Raw genomic sequence first — 22,325 nt, 5'->3', positions numbered from 1 at the left:
CCTGACACATGCTATGTTATGGTTCACATATGAGGACATTATACTAAGTTAAATAATTTTTTCACAAAAAGACAAATACAACACGATTGCAATTATCTCTGATCCGCTTGCCAAATTCACAGAGAGGGAAAGTGAAATGGTGGCTGCCAAGGCAGGGGAGCTAAAGACTTGTTGCTTAATGGGTACAATGTTTCAATTTTGCAAGATGCAAGACTCTTGAAAATCGTTTATTCAAAAGTAGAAAAGTAATTAGTACTATCAGATATCATGTACACATAAAAATGATCAGTATGGTGATTTTGGCAGTAAACTAACATTATGTGTACCTTTGCCATAATTATTTTTAATCTAAAAGCTTTAAAATCCATGTGGCCAACTTGTGGCTGTATCATTTTCTTCTCCTGTAAAATCATACATAGAAAATGTTGGTTGATAGGGTGGAGTTCATTAGCTCTATAGGGACCAGGAAGTAACCTTGGTTTCTCCTTACTTCATACAGGTAATGTTGATAGAGAATATTTTATTTCCCTGGAAACCTAAGCACAGGTAATTATTGAGAGTACAGAAAGTTTCCTAAAGTTTTCTTACTCCTTTATGTCTCCATCTGTTTTTTTTTTCTTTCACTCCTTTATCTCCAAAGACACTATCCAAAGTTTACCCATCATGATTGGGACTCCTGGGTCCATCAGCCTGAGTTGGCTCAGCCAAACTCATCTCACTTTCTAGTGCATTCTACATCCACTTAGGACCTTAAACACAATAGGGACTAATGGGACAAAGCTGGTGAGAAAGGATAGGAAATTCAAAATGCTGAATTCTGTTGAATCAACATTTAAGATTCAACACTGGATTTGTCAAGGAGATAGTGGAATGAGTGATTGGTAAATGTTTGGAGAAGTAGCCAAAAGAAGAGAAGCCAGAATATTAGAAAGAGACAGTATTTTTAGCTAAAGGCACAAAAAGACCTAGCATTGGGCCAGGAATGGAGGTGACAGAGGATTGAAAGGTGTATGCTGCCAACTTCTATACCTGTTTTCAGAGTATGTCCTTAAAATAGAAAGATCTTACTGAACAATAGCTGTTTTTAGATGTTACAGCCAATGGACCAGTGCTTCCAAACTCTACAATTTGATCACAGTCTATATTACATCCCTACCATTCTTTCTTTCACATTTCTGAGACACTCAGACTAGTCTCTGTGTAGGTACACTGCTGTCCAGTAACTGCTTCTAATAGCCAGCACCTTTGACTCTCTTCAGAGAATTGTCCTGCAACTCCTGGCGACATCATGCCTTCCAGGGCAGATCTTAGAAGTCTGTGAGTAGCCCTTTCCCCCTGGCTTATTGGTGCAAGAGTTTGCAAACCTGTGCAACTTAGGTCCACTAAGATAGAACTCAAACTCCATCCTGTGCAGTGTCAGACTAAAGCTATACACTGTGGCGTTTGCCTGAAATTTCACTCGTGATTGACTTTCTTCTTTTCCCTGTCCTGTATCTCCTGTCTCCTTATGAGTTTCTCCCAGATGCACTTGCTCAATAAATCATTTGCATGTCTGTAGCTGGGGAACTGTAAGACAAACTAAATTGCTCCTTCCTCTGTAAAACATCCCCCAAACACCAGACAGAATCAATCTTTTAATTTCTCCAAGTAGTTAACACATTTTATTTATCTCTAATTATAGCACCAATTAAATATTATGTCAGTTTATTTATGATGGGGCAGACCCCCGCCACAAATGGGATTGTGGCCTCCCAAAATTCATACATTGAATTCTAACCTCCAATGTATTTGAAGATAGTCTTTAAGAAGATAGGTTAGATGTAAGGTGCTATAAGGTGTTATATTGTCCTAATACTATGACATCACTTGTGTCCTATCAAGAGGAAGAGATTCCAGACCTCTCTTTCCTGGAGCTCATGCAGAGGAAAGGATATATAGGAACACAGAGAAAAAGTAGCAAGCTAGAAAGACAGGACTCACTGAGTCCACCAGAACCTTGGTTTGAGACTTGCTGTCACAATTGTGGGAAAATAGATTCCTACTGTTTAAGCCACCCAGACTATGGCATTGCTATGGCAGGGAAGGCAGATTCAGATAGTCTTGAGCTAGGACAGGAGCACCCTAGAGTAGAAATCAGTTCCTAGGCAGGCTTGTATCCTCTTTCTTGCTCAATGTCTTATATGTCATAAGTTCTACAAAATATTTTTTTAATTTATTTGAATATAAAAGAAAAGGTAGACATAAGTATTTTTATTAATTCTAATAAAAATATTTTCTGATTTAAACTTATTAAAACTCTAGAAAAAAGAAATTCTTGCCATAAGGTATTTATTTACTGTACTATACATTCATTCAATATTTAACAATGATGGCTAGAGTTTTTCTAAATTAAAAGGCTCAAACCAAAAATGGTTTATATACTCATTGACAATAACAATACATTCTTTTATGGGTTCTTTGAAAATTCTAATGGGGCAAATCAGACAGAACACTAAGCGAAATCACAGAACTAAAATAGGAAAAATCTGTACCTTTCCTAGTCTGTGTTAATCATAGGCTATGATGAACATTTTATAATAACTAAAACATTGCTTGGTTGAATATCTTACTGCTGTTGAAAAATATAAATTGGAGGCATTCACAGTTTATACAAGACACATATAAATGTTTAATGACAAGAAAAATATACATTTTATAGAAATAAAATGTGTATACAGCAAATTTAAAGCAGAAAGAAATTATAACTACAATGTTCTGATTTGGGGATTGCATAATTTTTGTCTCCTTCGTATTTTGTTGAATTTTGCATGTTTTCTATTTGAACATATACTATTTTTTAAATCAAAAATAAAAGTTCTTTTTAAATATTCTACTTATCCATATCTTAACAACTGTACCAACCTATTCTAAAAATCATCAGTAATAATCAAGTAGTTTGTGGACAAGAAAATAACAATGAAAATACCTGTTTTGCTCATTGAGAAATTATTTACAGTTCAATCAACTGCAGAAAAAACTGACTTTTGAAACCTTGATTTATTAGTCAAACCCAAATCATGACTAATGATAAGATGTAAACAAAAGGGACCCATATGGAGCCAATGTGATGATATGATTTTATCCTTTCCTTACACATCTTTGCAAAACCCATGTCCTTAAAGCAAAATTCACTAAACACTTAATTAGTAATTAAAGTACATAGTTGTTAGACTGCTTATGTGAGAATTTATACATTAATTTGTCCAAAAGAGCTAACTACATCCTGCTTGTAAATATTTTTAAATGGACTAAAATTATTAATTCAAAAACAAATCACTCACAATCCCTACTTTCCAAACTGCTCAGATAATTCAGGAAATAGTCTTCCATCATTTCTTTGAAATTTGCCTTTGACAATAAAATTATTTTTAAGAAGATACTTGACCTTAACTCTGTAGATAGATGACCCATAAAAGCACTTTTTGGGGATAAGCCTCTTATCTGAGCTCTACGTAAGAAGTACCTGATGAGCACACCACAGTATTTCATTACACAATGTGTTCATCTAACTTCCACATGTTATGTGTACATTAGCACCGAGAAGTCAGTAGAACAGATATTACACTCAATTTACTAATAGAAATCTGAAGCCACAACTCAACCCTTTTGAGGCCAAGCTGTCAATGGAGCAGAGCTCTGACCTGGTGCATTCAAACAGGTAAGGCCCTAAACATCTGAGGAATGGTCTGCACATTCATTCAGAGCTAAGAGAAAATAATGTTCCTTTACCACTTCAGGAAGTTGCTGAGTGCCCTGATCTCCTGAGAACAACGTTCATTTCTTGGCAGTAATGCTGCGGCCTGGAGTAGCATGGGAGCAATATGGTACCACTCACCCGGACACCACAGCCCTGTTTGGTCTTGCTTGCCATATCCATCTGGGTGGTCTTCAGGGGCACTTCTCAGGGGACTGCAAATTAGAACCAGAATTTCTATGCCACCCACATCATGGAGTCTCAGAATCCAGCCAGTTAAATCACATTGGCTATCCTAAAATAATAAAAACAAATTAATAGAATTGCCTCAAGGGAAATCAAGTTCCACTTGCAGGTCTAGTGGTGGAAACAGCTGTTAAAATTCACTAACTTGGAAGTTCCATAGCCACTTTTTAAGGATGTTTTTCAAGCCTTTGGGTCACCCATAAAAACCCTAGTTAAATATTATTCACTAGAAGCCATCTTGTGGGCAGACATGGTGTACATTTTGAGATCTGCATAGAATATAGGATTATGGATGGACCATTAGTAAAGTTTATGTTTCAATACTCTTTCACAGGCAGGGTCATTGTAGTTTTAAAATTTAAGAAGAAAAATCACTGTTGCATTGAGAATCCCAGAAGCTTTTCCACTGAGAACTCAAAATTGCAAAACCTTTCCACTAAGAATTTCCTTATCAAAGAAATGTCTATAATAAGATGGATTTTTTAAGTATGGCTATAATTCCTACAATAAAACTATTAGTTAATGACAGGACCAATTTAAAACTTAGGTTACTTTAAAAAAAAACAGTTTAACAAAATAGTTTGTCCCCAAAAATATCTCTATGTTGTTAGAACGATTGTAGTTGTTGCACAAATGTATTATTTTGGAAGAATTTCTCTAATAATAGTAATAAAGGAATGTGTCGGACAAGAAAAGAAATAAATTGACTGTAATTCAGATTCCTCATTTTAAAAGAAATGAAAAGGTTAGTTTAGATGATGTCTGGCACATGAATGCTAAAAACTAGAATTCCAAGACTGGTACTTATACCAGTAAGAAGCAACCAGCTGTAGGTGCCCAGTAAACTCATTCATCAAGAATTTGAGGGTCCTGATACAGCAAAATCATGTTCCTGAGAGTTTCGGTTGAACTGCTTTGATGATAAACAACAGAAACCAGATCTGGATAAGGACAGGTAAAAGGGAAGTCATTGTAAGGCCATGAGAAGGCTCAAAAATACAAAGGGAAACCTACAGAAGCTGAAGCTTTGAAAGACAGAGGCAGAGCCCTTTGGAGAGCTCAGTGTCCTTTCTTCTCAAGGACATTGCCCTAGGACTAACCATTTTTCTTTTGTCCTGTTGCCATTAGGCTCAGGATCCAAAGCCTGCAAGAGAAAATGCACTGTTTATATGATGGGTTGATGTTCAGTATCCATTCTTCCCTCATTCTTCCCTTCACTCATTGTAAAATACTAAATCCCCCAATCTTTCTTATAGCTAGCATTCTAGAAGGTTCTTAAAGTGTAGCTAATCACATACTTTTATATGTGATCAGAAAGGCAGAGGTGCAGCACAGGCTACACTTGTGCTGCTTTTGCAGTTTCTAATATGATATAGAACATGGAGGTCAAAGAGTTCAATTTTTCTACAACAGCTTTAACTGAAGTCCCTAAATCCAACCATTAGTTTAACAGATGTAAAGAGGTATGGCATGGATCACCCATGTCGCATGTACATGTCATGGCTCTAGCTGTGTTTTTTAATTCCACAGTCACAGTGAAAGTGGCACAGTTTTGGAGCAGTAACCAGAGCTAGGCATTATAGCTCCTGATTTCTCAGCTTTCTGATGGTAACCGTTGCTTTTGCAGATCAAGACTGATCTGCAAAAAATTTCTGGATCTCTAATTCTCTATTGATAAATGTCCTGCTAAAATACAGGGTTCCTTTTGAGTTCAATTGACCATTGAGACCGATACATCCAGTTCTCAGCTATTGGAAGCCTTAACATGTTGAGTGACAACCCCACCCAAATTATATACACAATTAAATATAGGTACTTCTCTAAAAGAAAATAAGGTGGCTTTATCAATAAGTGGGTGGGGCAAAAAACAACAGGGAATAAATCTATATATACATACAAAGATAATCAACCAGTATCATTTTCAGTGTGTCTTAGAGGCCCACTGCACAATTTAAAGTTTTGTGAATTCTAGAAATGTTATGGTACATTATTAAAATTTAGTTACCCCAGAGAAAGTAGTCAGAGCCATCTCCATTAAGGGACACCTATTCTAGGTTTTAAGGCTGAAGTAATTGTGAAGAGCATTGAAAAATTAATCACAATTTGTACTTTGCATGTGCATATTTGCACACATGTATTAAGTATCTAAATGAAGATTGAGAAGTTAAATATCTTCATTCTTTTTATTTTGAAGGTAGTAAAACACAACAAAACAAGACAGAACAAAGCCAATTGAGATAATGCAGTGAAATTGGTACAGAACTTCAGAGCAGGATACCAGGATAACAATAATAGCTACAATAGTATATCTTGTTATCTTCACAATAGTTGTCCATTCAATCAGGTATAGAAAAATCAAACTAAAAACAGAACACTATACAACCAATCAAAACAGAACATTGAACAGAGCAAAACAATTAATCAGAACAAAACAAAACAGTGAAAACAATATTTTTCTTCAAAGACAGAAAGAAATCCCCCATATTTGCTATATTGCATACTATCATCTTCCCAAGAGATGTTCAGACCTCTGGCCCCGGGTCAGCATAGTCAACCCAACAATACAAGTATTTAGTACCTTTATGTACCTTACTTGCTATCAACTCCGGCAGTCCTCAACAACATCCAGTTGCTAAATGGAGGGATGGAGGTGGAGGGAGATAGGACATTTGTTTCTCAGCCCACCTGCTGGTAGGATCACAGGAGCTACTCACTTGTTCTCTTCCTGGCCGCTGCTCGCTTCTGCCTATGGCCTCTTACCAGGAAGGAGGGCGTGTTGCTCTCTTGCTCAGCCCTTTAAGTTCCAACATGGCTGGATCTCGGGAGATGTCGACTTGTTCTTTTCCTGGCTCACTCACTGCTCGCTTATGCCCGAGACGGTAAATAGTAATAGATTTTTAACTTTTACTAATTGTTATCAATTCTGCAGTTGAAAGGAAATCCTAAGAAGGCAACAGTTACAATTAAAACATACCGACTTAGGATAGTTAGCAGAAGACCCAAGAGCCCAACCTCTGTACTTCTATGCCACAGCCTGAGGACACAGATGCCCAAGCACCTTCCTATATCTGTCCTTTAATTGCCCTATGCATCCTTACTTCCTTAGAGAGATATTGCACTTTATTTCTAAACAAGTTCCAAATGCTAAGGTTCATTACTCTCGAATTCCCACATCACCTGCTTGTTTTGATAACTTCCAAACATTCGTGCTCAGACTTAATTTGCCTCAAACCGTAATGGTCACTGGCTAATAGGTTGATGTTTAGAGATACAGTTACTCCTGACTCCCCAAGGAAACATAGATCACTTTTATTTTCTTCTTAACTCCAGCTAAGGCTGTGGTTTACTTCTATCCTGATCTATGCCTCTGCAGTTTTTCTCACTCAGCCATTTTACACATTGATTTCAGCTTCTACCTGCATTAGAAATACTGTTGAGACATTATTGTCAAAATGCTTTGACCTAAACTCACAATGTGCTTTATGTGCCACCTGGTAACGCCATCAAGAACATGAAGGGAAAGAAGCCAACACTAACTGAATTTCCATCATGTGTCAGGTATGCGTCCAAGAACTTCCCCATGTGTTATTTGTTTCATATAATTTATACCGTGGTTCACATCCTGAAGCTAATGATCTTTGGGGCTGTGTCAGCACTTCTCAGGCACTGGCTCTACTAGAGTTCAGCTTAATTAGGTACCTCCTACCCAGCAGTGCCCTTTGTCCCATTTATTCTGTCTTTTAATCCAGGTGATCCTCAAGTCTGTCTCCTGTCCCGTTGCTTCCACCACCACCATCCCAGACCCCGCTCCAGTCCTACCTCTGCTTTTCTGGTTTTCCCTGTTTCCAGCCCTGAGCCTGGTCCCAAAGTCCAGCCAGTTTTAAGTGAAATGCATAGCTCCTCATATTCTGAGACTAACCTCTCAGAGAGTGAAAAAATGAGATGGAAACCAAATATCTAACGTTCCTGCCATTTTTATAAAAGTAGGTCCACCTGTTTTGAATCAGTGGCATATGGCAAATGAACGCTATTCTTCCCAACAGGATAAAAATGAGTAACTGTTACTTATCACATACTTTATGAAAGCTTCCTTTTCCTTCTTGACCTTTTACATTTTCTTTCCAAGTGGCAAGAGGAATACTAAAAGATAAGGTTTAAAGTATGACAGAGTGTTCATCAAAAGATTAAGGAGTAATAGTAAAATGAATAACCAGTAATATAGGCAGCCCTGAGGAGACCTCAGAGAGCCCAGATTTCTTCACACACCAGCACTCATGTGCACATATCCACACACACATTCTCCATAGACTCTGCTGCTTTGCCTTTTAAAGGCTTTTGCAGTCTAATATGCTGCATTGTCCCCATTTTTTATGCTTTGAATTCCCAAGCATAAAAGCTATTAAAGAAAAATCTATTTTTGCAACAGATTCCTGGTATTAGGTGTTGGATAAGACCCGTCTTTTTACACAAATATGGCCTTGGCTGAGAAAGAAAGGTGCTAAGTTCTTAAAAGAACTGTGAGAAGCTGGGTCCAACGACCTCTCTAGGGCTTGAGGTGTTATTAAAAGGCATTTCTGCTCCCCTCCTCCCACCTCTCAGCACTTGAAGATGAGAAACAGGAGTCAGAAAAAGTTTTTATCTTTGGGGCATTATTATTCACTGGTCTCTAAATAAAAAGAAAGTATTTCTTTCCTGCAACTCTCCCTACTGAAAAGACTTTTCCTCCCTGAATCCAAAGAAGGCAGCCCCATAACAGTTCTGCTAAGGCTACAGAAAGTGGGGATTGATGTTTCTTTCCTTGTTAGTATATATGCTTGGCAACTTTTGCTGGATAATCTGCCCAGTATTACACAGGTAAAGAATATGGGATACTGGGAAAGATAGTCTGGCAAGGAGGCCTGGAGAAGGCCAAGACCAGACCTCTCCCTGTCTGCTGGAGCCTATCCACTGAGACATGACTCATGTTGAATCCCAAAGGTGCAGGCTGCAGTAGATACCAAGGGCCTCCCGCCTTGCAATGAGCCACAATAGTCAGGGGCAAAGGGAACATAGTATAGAACTGCATGGCAAAGCCACTATCTCCTGTATATCAGAACGGGATAAGAATAAAGATATTCTGCCTGGTATGTCTTAGAATATACTAAATAATAAACACAATAAAAATTTCTCTGAAACTGGCTCCATCTAAACCAATGTGAGCAATGGCAGCTAATGCTGGTTACTGTTAAATAAAATGGGTCTCTTAAGTGTGCCTGACTTATCCACCTGTTCAGAAAAATTTCTGTCAGTACCTTATAGTCTCAGTTTACATGAATGTCCTGTAACTGGAGTCAGAGAATTATGAGAAGGCGGGTCAAGATGCAACATTCCTACAAATTATGGAGACTATCAATGGAGATTCTTATGATTAAATTTCTCTCCATGTTTTGACCACAGGCAAAAATGTGTTGAGAAATAAGATCTCCTGTGGGGAAAAAACACACCTGATGTGTACAATTTGCTAGTATAAATGCAACTACCATGGCTTAAGCAACTATAGGTTATGTCTAAATGTGGAACTAGAAAGATTTTGGCATAGTCAGCTCTCAGCAGCCATCTCCAACACATCACTGAAATGACATGAGTTACTAAGATCCACTCAATCATTGCCATTAGCTTGCCTTAAAATGTTGGGCAATAGTTTTATTTTATGTTCAGTATCCTCCCTCACACAACTCCAAATAACATGAAAAGAACAAGGGCAATACCTAAATACAAGTAAGAATGAAAATGAAATATAGAATATGAAAAATGTCAGTCTCTTACAAAGGAGTCTTGAAAGGTGGAACTAACTGTGGATAGCAAGAAGACAAAGCACTAGTAGCTCCAGTTTTAGATCTTTGCCATACTGTAGCATACATTAAAGCACAAACCTTTTGGATAGATTGCCTGATGGTGGCTTACAAGACTCTAGGTAGTATGGAGTACTCACAGAGCTTTCTCTTCCTCTGTAGTAGGAGTTAGCCTATCAACCATACAAGGAAACATAGTTGTTTACACCTCTGTAAAGGAGAGAAAATCAGAATCAAAAAGTTGGTAGTTGTTTGCCTGAAGAAAAAGGTGTTGTATCCCCAAAATGATGAGTAAATGAGTGACAAGTCACAGAAGCCCAGAGATTCTTTATAACTAATAGTTTCTTAAATAAGATTTCTACTGGAGCCTTTGAAGGTGTACTGTGCGTACATTCAAATCCTCTGCTGTACCTAAAAGGCAGATGAAAATGACCATGGCCCAGTTAAGATGATCTTCAGAGGATAAAATAAGATTGTGACCAGTGCTGTTCTCTCTTAGAGGAAAATATCAGAAAGTCATAATGTTTTCAATGAACAACAACAAAAAAATTAACAGAATGATTTTAATTTCACACATACATTAACAATTCAAGGATAATTTTTACAATCATCTGTAATCTCACAGCCTCAATTTAATTGCTAAGCCAAGGCCAAGTCATTTTTTTAAAGCATAGCAAGACTTTCTAGATAGATCATTTTCTTGAAGTTTGTGTTGATTTTGATGTCCCATATTTACGCATACTGGTTATGCACTTTAGTGAGCTCTGCGAGGTCAGCTCAGTTAATTAAACGGCAGCATGAAGCCCTTCTTTCACTCTTTGGTCCCTCCTTATTTGACTCCAATGGTTCCATTTTACAACAGCTAGAACTTTAGTAAGGAGCTGAAATTTATAAGAGCTTCCTCTTTTCCTGCTGTATTAAATAAAGAGGCTGTGATACTATTTTCCTTTTAAATCCATTCTAGGAATATGTAATAAATCTAGATTCTCACCAGTGAAAAGATAAATCAGAGTTATAGTATCATATTTCCTCACATTTTTCTCTTGCCATAATCCATTCTCTTGTTCTCATGGATGAATAGATAGATAGATAGATAGATAGATAGATAGATAGATAGATAGATAGATTTAGGATTCACTACCTAAATTGTCTTCCAGAAACCTCACCTAGTTTTAGAGTTTATTTAGTCATATGTGACTCAGAAAATTTCTAATGCAATATTGAACAGATTGACTTGATGAAAACAAAAACTAACCAAGAAAACAGTATCTCTTTGAGATATAGGTAGGCAGATCATGACATCAAAGCTCAAAGCCTAGCTCTGAGCCTGTGGAGAGTTGTACCTCCCTCAGAAGTCACCTCTTACTCCAGCATTTCCAGCAGCATTCCCTGTGGTGCTACCAACAGGAAATGGCCAATCAAGGACTCCAACAGGAAAGGAACACTCATCTTGGTGTGGCATTATGGAACTGGCTCCAAGTGGAAAATAGATGACCAGCAGACACTCAAGGAACTTTCATAATTGTGAGTGAAAGTAGGGCAGCCACAAGCAGGATGGGGCGGGAGAACTATTTTAAGGACTCCCTGAAGCACAGCTTCAAATGATGAGGCCCGGCTTTGTCACACTGGCCTTATGGAGATGTGCTTTTAAAGACCTCAGGCTAACTCTGAAAACTCAGACAGAGCAAGCAAAAGGCTCCCATTTCACAAATAGCAGCTGAAACCACATTTCCAAGAACAGAATGGGTCCTTTCAGCCATGCTCATTCCAACTATCAGGCTCTGTCACTGTCATCTTGGAACTGAAAGTCTGTACTAGAAATGAACGGACCTGGACAGAAAAATTCCTCTGGAACAATTTGCCTCAGTAACATAGGAAGTAGGTGACGAGTCAGCATAGAAAGAACTGTTACATACTTTTAAAGAGTTACAATAGTCAGTAGACACATGAGAGAAAGCCCAATCTATGCAATATTCAAAGATATAAATTATTCAATTAGCAAAATATCAGTTTTCACTGACTTAAAGACTTTTTCTATGATAATATCCAGTGTTAAGGAGATGGCGGGAAAACAGAAACTCATACATTCAGTTATTTGTTAAATACTTATGAAACAGGTACCACATGCCAGACATTCCAGATGCCAGGAGTATGATTGTATCCAACCAATAAAAATCTTTGTCTTCGTGGAGCTTACATTCTATAAGAAAAATTGTCATTGTTACTTTTTTTAACTGCTGAGACACAATACCAACACATGAGACTTAACAAAAGGGAGATTATTTTGCATCACGCTTATAGTCCATGGTTGGCTGGCTCTAAGGCAGCAAAATAGCATGGTAGGACGACCTGGTAGAGAAAAGCTGTTCACATCCTGGTGGTCAGGAAGCAGAGCCACAGGAAAGGGGACAGACAGGGAGAATCATGCTTTCAGGTCATACCCCCATGGAGAAACTAACTTTCTCTTAAAAGCCCATAATGCACACTGATATCATAAAGACTGTAGGTTATTCTTCAGGAAAAAACAAATTCTGCTTAAATTTCTTTAGCCATTTTCTTTTTCTTCCACTTTTCCTTTTATCTTTTATTGCATAATAACTAGTGTCATGCTGTAGAACACATTGCAAAAGTGATCAAATTGCTGCAAATATAGCTCAGTGGAACAAGCACCTGCCTGGCAAATGCAAAATCATAAGTTCTATCGCTTGTACAAAAAAAAAAAAAAGATCAAATCGATGAATCTGCTATAACTATGAAGTTTGCAGTATCATCTGTGTTGGACCAACACAGAGATGACTTGTTGGACCAACACAGAGATGACTTGGAATCGTAGGTTTTTGTGCATCTAGATAAAGAGTGATGATCCTGCCTAAGCTGGTTTCTTAGCAATTTATCTTGTCTGCTATTTTATGAGTATATACGAGTCATTCTTTGAGTATTAAATTGCCAAAATGGTTTTAAGTCCTTGCACATCTTCCTTCCATCATAAGCTGTCACCTGAATCAATAAGTTAGGATTATTTAGGTGTTAGTTTTAAGAAAAGGGACCAGAAATCAAAATTGAAACAAGATAAAAGTTAGATAATCACCTAATGTGATTATTGACAACAGCAATACTGATAACATAGTTCCCCCATAATAAGGATTATTGCAAACTTAATTACAAGTGTCCTAAAAGGTTTTATCCAAGTGCAGATTTCTAAGAATTACCAAAAGGCCTAAAACTCCAGTAAACATAAATCTTTCTTTTTCATTTTAAATATACCCCACTTAAGAGGCTAGAAAAACACACTGGACCCCCCTCCCCCGAGTTCATCACACTGCAAAAAATCTCTCACAGCTTGGCCTGGCATGAGGGTTGAAAACAAGAGAGCAGACAGGCCAGGAGGAAGCAATGGCTGAAAAACCCACTGATGCAGTACTGGCTCTTGATTACAGAAAGTTCTGATCCAGTTGTAAATCCTACAGTACAGTCCCATGAGGCAGCAAGAACACATTATCCCAAGAGTACCATGACCTATAATTTACTGATAAAAATTCATCCAGAAGCTGATATATAAAGCAAGACAGTGCCTTGCTACTAAAGTATGGTCTCTGGCTTAGCAATATCAGCATCTTCCATGAACTTTTTAGAAATGCAGACCTTCAGGCTATTTGTAAATGATGCTTGATAATTGGTCTATAAAGCTGAAAACTGAATTTGTAAAGATGAACTACACTGAAATATCTAAACATACACACAAAGCTAGCTAATTAATGGTGATTGCAGAAAGAGAGAAAGAAAAAGAGGAGAGAGAGCACCAAACCAAAAAGCTCTGTATAACAAAGGCTATTAGTCAGATTTCCATTGCTGTAGAAATACCTGAGATGAATCAGCTTAAAGGAGGAAAGGCCCACTATGGCTCATGGCTTCACTGAGAGCTCTTAGAACTCTGGCAAGGCAGTGTGTCACAGTGGAAGTGCATGGCAGAGGAAACTGTCCACTCAGGGCAGCCAAGAAAAAAATGAGATTTTTCTTTTTTCTTTTTTTTACACTTCAAGAGTGCTCATACAATGACCAACTTTCTTCCACTGGCCCCACCTTCCAAAGGTTCCAGTACCTCCCAAAAGTACCACAAACTTGCCCTAGGCCTTCAAGTATTTGGGTCTTTGGGGATATTTAACAGCCAAACTGTTATGGCTCTGACCTAGATTTTTCCTCAATGCCGCATGTGCATATAAGTGAGGAGTTCCAAAAGTGACTGGATTAGGTTGTGTGAAGGTGGATTCAGGGTTTGGATAACAGAAGACCCACCCTGGGTGTGGGTGGCACCAATCAATAGATTTGTAGCCTAGGTGGCATAGAGAGGGACAGAAGGAAGATGGCTTTGCTTACTGCCTTCTTCCTGCTACACATGAACTGTTTCTCTTCTGTCATGGGCATCTGCCATGAAACACTGCCATGGAGCCAGCTGACTATGGACTGAAACCTCTACAAACTTTGAGCCAAATAAACTTTTCCTCCTTTAACTTGTAGCTGTCAGATATTTGGTCTCAGCAAAGAGCAAAGTCACTAAGATGCAAACCATAAGAGAAAACCTATGGAAAAGAGAGCATATGTACATAGTATGTATCTGATAAAAAGTTAATAGCCAAAACTTATAGGAAACTTATATAAATCCATACCAAAATAATTAATGCATAGGCAAAGGATTTAAAGCGATATTTTTCCAGAAAAGATATGCAAATGGCCAATAGGTATATGAAAAGTGCTCAACATTATTATTCCTGAAGTAAAGAGAAATCAGAGCTACACTAAGATGTTATCTCACATCTATTAAGTTGCCTACAATGAGAAAGTCAAAAGATCATAGATGTTGGCAAAAGTGCAAAGAAAGGGAACCTTTCTCATAATGAAGGTTCCTTGAAAAATTAAAAACAGAACTATTACATGATGTAGTAATCCTTCTTATGAATACATGTCCAGTGGAAATTAAATCAGTAGCCAAAGAGTTATCTGTTGTTCTATGTTACTGCAAAACTATCCATAGTCAAGCTATATCTACTAAGAGATCCATCAGTGAGTAAATGAACAGAGAACATGTAGCATACATACACATGTATATAAAACAATCTAATTCACCCTTTAAAAGAAGAAGATCTTGCCATCTTCAGACTTGTGAGTGACCTGGAGGATCATATGCTAAGTGAAGTAAGCAAAAAACATCAAGGCATTATTGTATGGTCTCACTTATTAGTGGATTGTGAAAAAATTGCACTCATAAAGAGGAGGAAAATGGTGATTACCAGAGGTTGGAGGTGATGGGAAATAGAAAGATGTTTGTTAAACGCTATAAACTTTCAGGTACAAGGTGCATACATGTTGCAAATCTAGTGGACAGCATGGCCTATAGTTAATAAGAATTAACAGTATAACTGAAATTCACTATGATATAAACCTTAAATATTCTCACCACAACAAGGGAAATGGGTAAATACATAAAGAAATATGTTACCTTGGTTGTGGTGATAATTTCACACAATATATGTATATAAAAATATCACATTATTTATCTTAAATACATATAATTTTATCAGTCATACCTTAGTAAAGCTTGACAAATGAAAACAATTGCTATGCTGTCAATTTGTTCCCATCTATACCCATCAGTGACCTGTTTGGAGAAAAAGAAGAAAACCTGGAGACGTTACCATTTCTTTTCCTGACATTAAGAGTCTTTTCTGTTCCAAATGCTGTATTTTACTGGGCTGAGTTGCCTTAGTTTGGTTCTTCCAAGAGCCAAAATTGAGACAAAATTTAAGTGCAAATAGTTTAGTTGATACCAGGCATCTGGATATGGTGTCACTCAGATGACTAGCATTCAGCCTACTATGGAAGTCTTAAAAAATGGAGTAGGACCCTCGGGTTGGAGTCATCTCTCATGGTAGGAGCGAGCTGGGCACTTTCCACCCACTCCCACACTTGACCAGTTGGAGAAATGCTTTCTCTTTTCTGGGAAGCAATTGCCTTCTACTTTCAGCCTTTCTGGGAAGTCAGAGACTTCAGGCAAAGGATCAAAGGTGCCAACAGATTGAAGTTGAGCCTGGTTACACAGAAATCCTCATTTGTTTGCTATAAATGCTCCTTTCTGCCTTCCAAATGGCTGGTTTAGTGTCTTCAGCGCAAAGCCACTTCCTCTCATCTCTACATTCTAAATCTCTGAGCTTCCTGTCAGTGCAGGGAGAGCATAAAGCTGTCCTGTTGGTCTGGCCCTTCAGGCAAACTCACTTGCACCATGGATACCTGGCCAATCCTTTTCTGTCCCTCTTGGACTTTCAGGGAAATACCAGTCAGTAAAAACCAAATATGTCAACCTCAGCAAAAAAGCAATTCATGCTTAATTCGGTATCTCAAAGGTTTAAAACTATCCATTGCTTCCCTCTAACAAATTAAGGGGAGACAAGAGTAAAATAAAAGCAAGCAGCTCCAGCATCATTGAAGAAAAGTGTTTCTGGTTTAGTGACACAACCACAAAGGCATAAACATTAATGTTACCACAAGTATCTGCCTCGAAATCCCTGAAGAAGATTGTATAGTTTAATGTTGTTGTTGTTGCATTTCTTCAGAGTACTCAAGAAAAAGTTTGAGGGGCCAGGGATTTAGTTCAGCGGCATAAGTGCCTGCCTGGCAAGCACTAGGTCATGAGTTCAATCCCCAGTACTAAGAAAAAAAAAAAAAAAAGAAAGAAAGAAAGAAAGAAAAAGCTTGAAAGGAAAGCACTCTGAGATGTCTTATTTCCATTTTTAAAAGGTGTACGTGTGCGTGTTCATGTATGTCTGTTGCTGAGGATTCAACCCAGGGACTTGAACATGCCAGGCAAAAGCTCCAGCATTGAGTTATACCCCCCAATCCCTTTTTAATTTTTTATTTTGAAATAAGGGTGTGCTGAGTGATCCAGGCTGGGGTTGCAACTTTCCCGCCTCTGCCTGCAGAGTAGCTAGGGTTAAAGAGATATGCCACCATGCCTGGCTAAGAAGAAAATGTTTTTATACAAGCTGTATGACATTTTCTTATGAAGTACGTCAGGTTTTTAAACTCTCATTGCATTTGCCATAATAACCTAAATTCTGCTTCTAAAAGTATCTACCAGCCCAGAGAGCAGTTTGCTCACAGAGCGATCCCTGCTGACTTGAGAGGGAACATTGCTGTCCTCAGACAAGAACTGGGGATGAGAGAGGGAATGACATAAAGTAAAAGCATGGTGCTTTCTGTTTTCCAACCCACTCGTCAGAAAGGGAAAAGTCTACAAAACAATGTGACCTCATTTGTTTCTCTGTAACTTGATTTGGAAAGTGATTGAATTTTCATTTCCAATAAAGAGAACAGGGAGCCACTGAGAAATGGCTATTACATTGAGGTCCATGGAGCTTATATGTCCTAGGATTTTTTAATTTTGAAATGGTTAGCTTGATATTTAATCACTGGCGCATTTCTCACTGTTTTTTTAGACTTTACAATCAGAAAATTACACTGTTTTGGAGAAGAGCAAGAAAACTCCTTCTTTTCCCCATCCTACCCCAAATTGTCCCACCACCTGTGGTTAGGCCCAGGCTGACCTGCTGAGATGCTCACTTACATATGTTGGAGTAATTAATTAGTACACATTTGAAATACATAATGATTCCATTCATCCTGGGGAGTTGATACATGTTCAGGACACATCTTAATGCTTTTCACAAAACCCCCACACACCTCTCTTGGTCCCCTTCTTCTTTCCAAAAGAAACCTTATCTTCTTATTTCTTAGTCCTCAAGACAATTCCATGGGATAGAGATTATTGCCATCTCTATTTTATGAATTAATAAATCAAGGCACAGAGATGTTAAGTAATTTTCCCAGATCACACAGTAAGAGGTGAAGCCAGGATTTGATTCCAGTTTGATGCAAAGACTTGGTCTCAGATTGTATATTAGAGGTACTCAACAATCCTTTCTAGGATTGTAAAGGAAACAAAGTGGATATGGTTCTCTTTTGTTCTATTTGGAAGGTGTGAGCTTTTTGTTTGTTTGCTTTGTAATATTGATTTCAGGATCTTCTATCCAGAAAGTCCTTACACTAAAGCCTCCGGAATGTGTCACAGTCCTGATCATTCTCTAACCAACACTTGAAATGTTTACCTGCCTTAGTCACCTATAGCCTTCACAGAATTTACTATTCTAATTTCTCTGTGGTAGGCTATATATATATATATACACACATATAAGCAGATTTGTGCTTATGCTTATGTGTACTTACGTGCATGCCTCCAGGAAAATAAGATCTAATAGTTGCCATGGTGATAGCCAGTGTTATGCAGAAAATTATACCTTGTTATGCTCTTGCTCTTGGCTACTTTATAATGTCAGGTAAAACAAGGTGATTGAATTCGCATTTTTGATCACTAGTTTTCAAAGCTGATTTCTTTTCTGGTTAGGTCTTATTTTTAGCAAAACATGATATCTAGATGTAGAGGTGATTTATATGTATTTATCCTTCCTTAATTCAAATCAATAATGCAGTGGTTGTAGTCTACCATTATGCATGAGAAAACTAAGCTGTTTTTAATATTTGAATTAAACCATGCAGTCCCCACATAAGTAGAAGAGTACTCTCAATCTCTCTCACATATTTTCTCCCAAAGCCTCATGCAGTTCTTCAAACCCTTTACAAAATGTGTTTTATATACATATGTTTACTAATATATCTGCCCTATTTTTGAAACATATCAAATGTTTCATATCACATGTCACTTAGAAAAAGGAAACTGCTGCCATATGAGTGTTAAAATATGATATGCAGATAGATTCTTGTATTTCCATTACTTTGAAAAGCGAAGAATGGCGATTCCTTTGCTGAATGTATGCACATGGGCATACATAGATTCTCACCTTCACTGACCATAGCATTTGGGTAGTAAGAGGATTCTCCAAGGCTAGGGAGGGAGAAGGGAACGTTCACAAATCCATGAAAGGAATAAAAGCAAAGTAGTGGAGATGGAGAGATAAATCTCATAAACAAAACTTAAGGCACTCCAGAAAATCCTTTAAATTTAAACAGTGTAATTTTTTTATAAGTTTCTATGAAAAAACCTTGATAACAATTTGTAGGCTTCATGCCACATAGTTGTTAGATATCAGGGAAAAGCTACATCTCATATTCTTTGAAAGTCAAAGCTTTCCATAGATTTCATCTACTTTTGTCAAGAAATATCCCTTCTTGCCCTATTTAGCAATTTTTTATTAGAGGACATGGCATGATGGTATATTTTGGAAATAATCCAAACCTAGAATAAAGTGACACAGGTAAGAGGCTTGATACAACTTGATAAGATCTGACCAAATTCTAGTCTTGGTTACGTAGGGTGTGAACTCTTAGTTTACTATCTTTTTTCTGCAATAATGGCCTCTTCCACCCAAGAGGGGTTAAGCTTAAAGATATCTAAAGTTCCTTTCCTAATCAGAATTTTGCCTAAAGCATCTGATTTTAACCACTCATATCCCAGTTGTGTTTTCAAAAATCACAATTTATATATTTGACTCAAGTAGAATAATAAAAAGTAGTCATTATCATGCATATTTAATTAAAAAAGCTAATTTGACTACTTTATTTTTCCTCTTATAGGTCATTTATTTCCCCAAATCAACTAAACCAATTTGCTTTTTAGAAATTCATACAAACATAATTTCAGTGAGAAGGCAGTTTTAAAATGTCAGTGTCTTAATAACGATCAACAATACTCTTTTTCCTCCTAATACGGCTGGCTTAATGACCTGATTTTATTTTGACAATCATAAACCAAAGGATTTGGTAGTTTTAATAATGTGCCTATTATAACTTAACTTGGAAGATTATGATATAATGTGTATTCAATAAAGGAAATTAGAATACTTGAAAATGATTATCTCTATTCTGCAGTTAACGCTAATAGCAGAATGGCTTTATCTCATCATTTCAGGAAACTTCTATACTGCTAATTAGATGTGTGGATGATACACTAAACACTAGCAGTCTCTCAAGCCTAGTTTTAGACATCTGCTTTCACCATTAGTTATTGTTTGTTTCCTTTTAAAATATGAATAATAGAGCACTTGACTATTCCAGAAATAGACTATCGCTCCAAAATTATCACCAGTGAAAACATGACTCCACAGATAAATAAAATTTATACTCAACAATCTAATAAGCAGATCCTAATCATAAGATAAATTGCAAGGTTAGATCCTATCATACAGTCTCTCGCCGTCTGGTCCCCAGCCATATCAAATCATAAGTTTACAAAGAGACTATATTTGGAGATAAGAGCTTTTCTAAAATCATTAAGATTAAATTAAGTTACAGGGAGGAGCCTTCATCAGATAAGCTTAGTGGCTTTATAAAGCAAGGAAGTGAGACCAGAGCCCCCTTTTTCCATGGGAACACGTCCAGGAAAGGTCTTGTGAGGGCACAGCAAAAGTCAGCCGTCTGCACACCAGAAAGAGGGCCCTCGCCCTCACTGATAACTGAATTGGCTGGCTCTTCAACCTTGGACTTCCTTAAGTCTGGACACCTTGGTTGTAGATTGATATAGAGCCTGTGATGTGGAAAAAAATGTTCTTACGGAAGGTGAGATTGCCACATTGAAAGTTCTCCCTAGTGTCGTTTCAAATTCATTATTATTTGCTTGCTTTTTTTCAGCATGAAAAATCCCCAACTTGATCTAGAAATGAAATATTTAAGCAATGGCAAGAAGCTACCATGGTTCTGGAGTGGTGATGTACTCCTGTAATCCCAGCACTTGGGAGGCAAAGGCAAGAGAATCATTGCAAATTCAAGACCAGCCTGGGCTACAAAGTGAGCTCAAGGCCAGCCTGAACTGCATAATGAGACCCTGGCTCTCAAAAAACAAACAAACAAAAGTAAAGAAGAAGAAGTTACTGTGGATGTGACAAGGGATGTCAAGATCGCGGTTGTGGTTTGTGTCTGGATGTCCCCACCATAGCCTTTAAAGACAGCACCTTAAACCTTACCTCTTGTTTTCATCTCAGAAAACAAGAGTTACAGTGTTTCCAGCTTGACTCAGCAGGGCCAGAGTCCTCACTTTGTAAACATCCTCAGCCTGTGCAAGAGGAAGGCACAAAGGTGGTGCCAGGGCTACCCTCACCCCGGAAAGGGTAGCCTGTATACAGCAAAAGGCAGGAAAAGAGATTTGCTCCTGCCTTTTTGCTCTTGTTGTTTTTGCTGTCTTCTGCTACCATGAAATATTGCCCCTCTGCCATGCTACCCTGTTTTGGAGCTGGTTGATTATGAACTAAAATCTGTGAGTTAAAAAAACCTTTCCTTCCTTAATTTCGGATGTTGGGTATTTTGTCTCAGAAACAAGAGAAAAGTAACTAAATACTGTTTTTCACGAACTCACCCTGATCATCTGAACCCAAAATTAGCACATTATTTTAAACTTACTCTTGACATCAGCCTGACACCGATCCATGTTTTCTTGACCTGGCTAGCATTGTTCTGTGTGTCTCTCTGCCTTCCTATGCAACTTTTTGAAAGAGTTAAGAATGCTATATATTTTCAAATTATACAAATTAGCAAAAGGAGTCAAAGTATGTCCAGGTAAACATTACTGTTGTTGCAAAAATGATGTCAGATTCATTTTATCAGCCAGAGTGGGATACAATAAAAATGTTCTGGAAAAAAGATTGTTTTTTCTCCTAAGAGTTATAGCATGCAAAATAGCTGGGTGAGAGCTGGAAGAATCATTTTAGCATCACAAGAAACAAACAAATGAAGTAACAAACATCTACATATGCTGTGAATACCACTTCTGAAGCACACACTGTATGACGTGTTGTGAGGAACAGAGGCAGTGTGACCCCTCAGGTGTTGCAAGAAGACCTCACAAACTACAGAGCACAAAATCAATCAACTCATGTTTCCTCAATGCTAACTGTACTGAAAGCACCATACTTGGTGCTGTGCTGTAAACCGGCACACCTTGTTTTATTGCTTTACTTTATTATACTTTGCAGGTATTTCATTTTTTACAAATTGAAAGTTTGTGGCAGCCTTGTATCCAGCAGATCTATCATTTTTCCAGCATAAAGTGACAATTCATGTTTCTATGTCACATTTTAGCAATTTCTGAAATATTTCAATTTTCTTCTTTATGACTGTTTTATCTGCCTTGGCAACCTATAATCAGTGATCTTTGATGCTCATATTGCATTGCTTTGAGGTATTATGAATCACGCCCATATAAGTTGGTGAACTTAAAGAATAAATTGTGTGTTCTGAAGTTCCATCAACCAGCTATTTTCCTGTTTCTTTCTTTTTTCCTCAGGGTTCTGCATTTCCTGAGACATGACAATACAGAAAGTAGGCCAAGAAAGAACCCCACAATGGCCCTTAGTATTCAAGTAAAAGGAAGAATCATGTGTCTCTCACTTTAAATCAAAATCTAGAAATGATTAATCTTAGTGAAGTAGGCAAGCCAAAACCCAAAATAGACTGAAACT

At 37.6% G+C, this 22,325-nt stretch overlaps 1 protein-coding gene across 1 annotated transcript in view; it reads left to right on the top strand.

Moving 5' to 3' along the window:
• Nucleotides 1-22,115, top strand: part of LOC134475546 (uncharacterized) — a 60,511-nt gene extending 38,396 nt beyond the window's left edge. The window contains exon 8 of the mRNA XM_063246670.1: nt 20,503-22,115. The gene's annotated coding sequence lies outside the window, so the exon portion shown is untranslated. The remainder of the gene's footprint in view (nt 1-20,502) is intronic.
• Nucleotides 22,116-22,325: the final 210 nt, after the last annotated feature.

Source organism: Cavia porcellus, unplaced genomic scaffold, assembly GCF_034190915.1.
Source record: "Cavia porcellus strain 051 isolate PalLab524CR breed Dunkin Hartley unplaced genomic scaffold, mCavPor4.1 scaffold_4, whole genome shotgun sequence".
NCBI lineage: Eukaryota > Metazoa > Chordata > Mammalia > Rodentia > Caviidae > Cavia > Cavia porcellus.
Note: the sequence above shows the minus strand (reverse complement) of the source record. Positions and strands in the feature narration are given on the sequence as shown.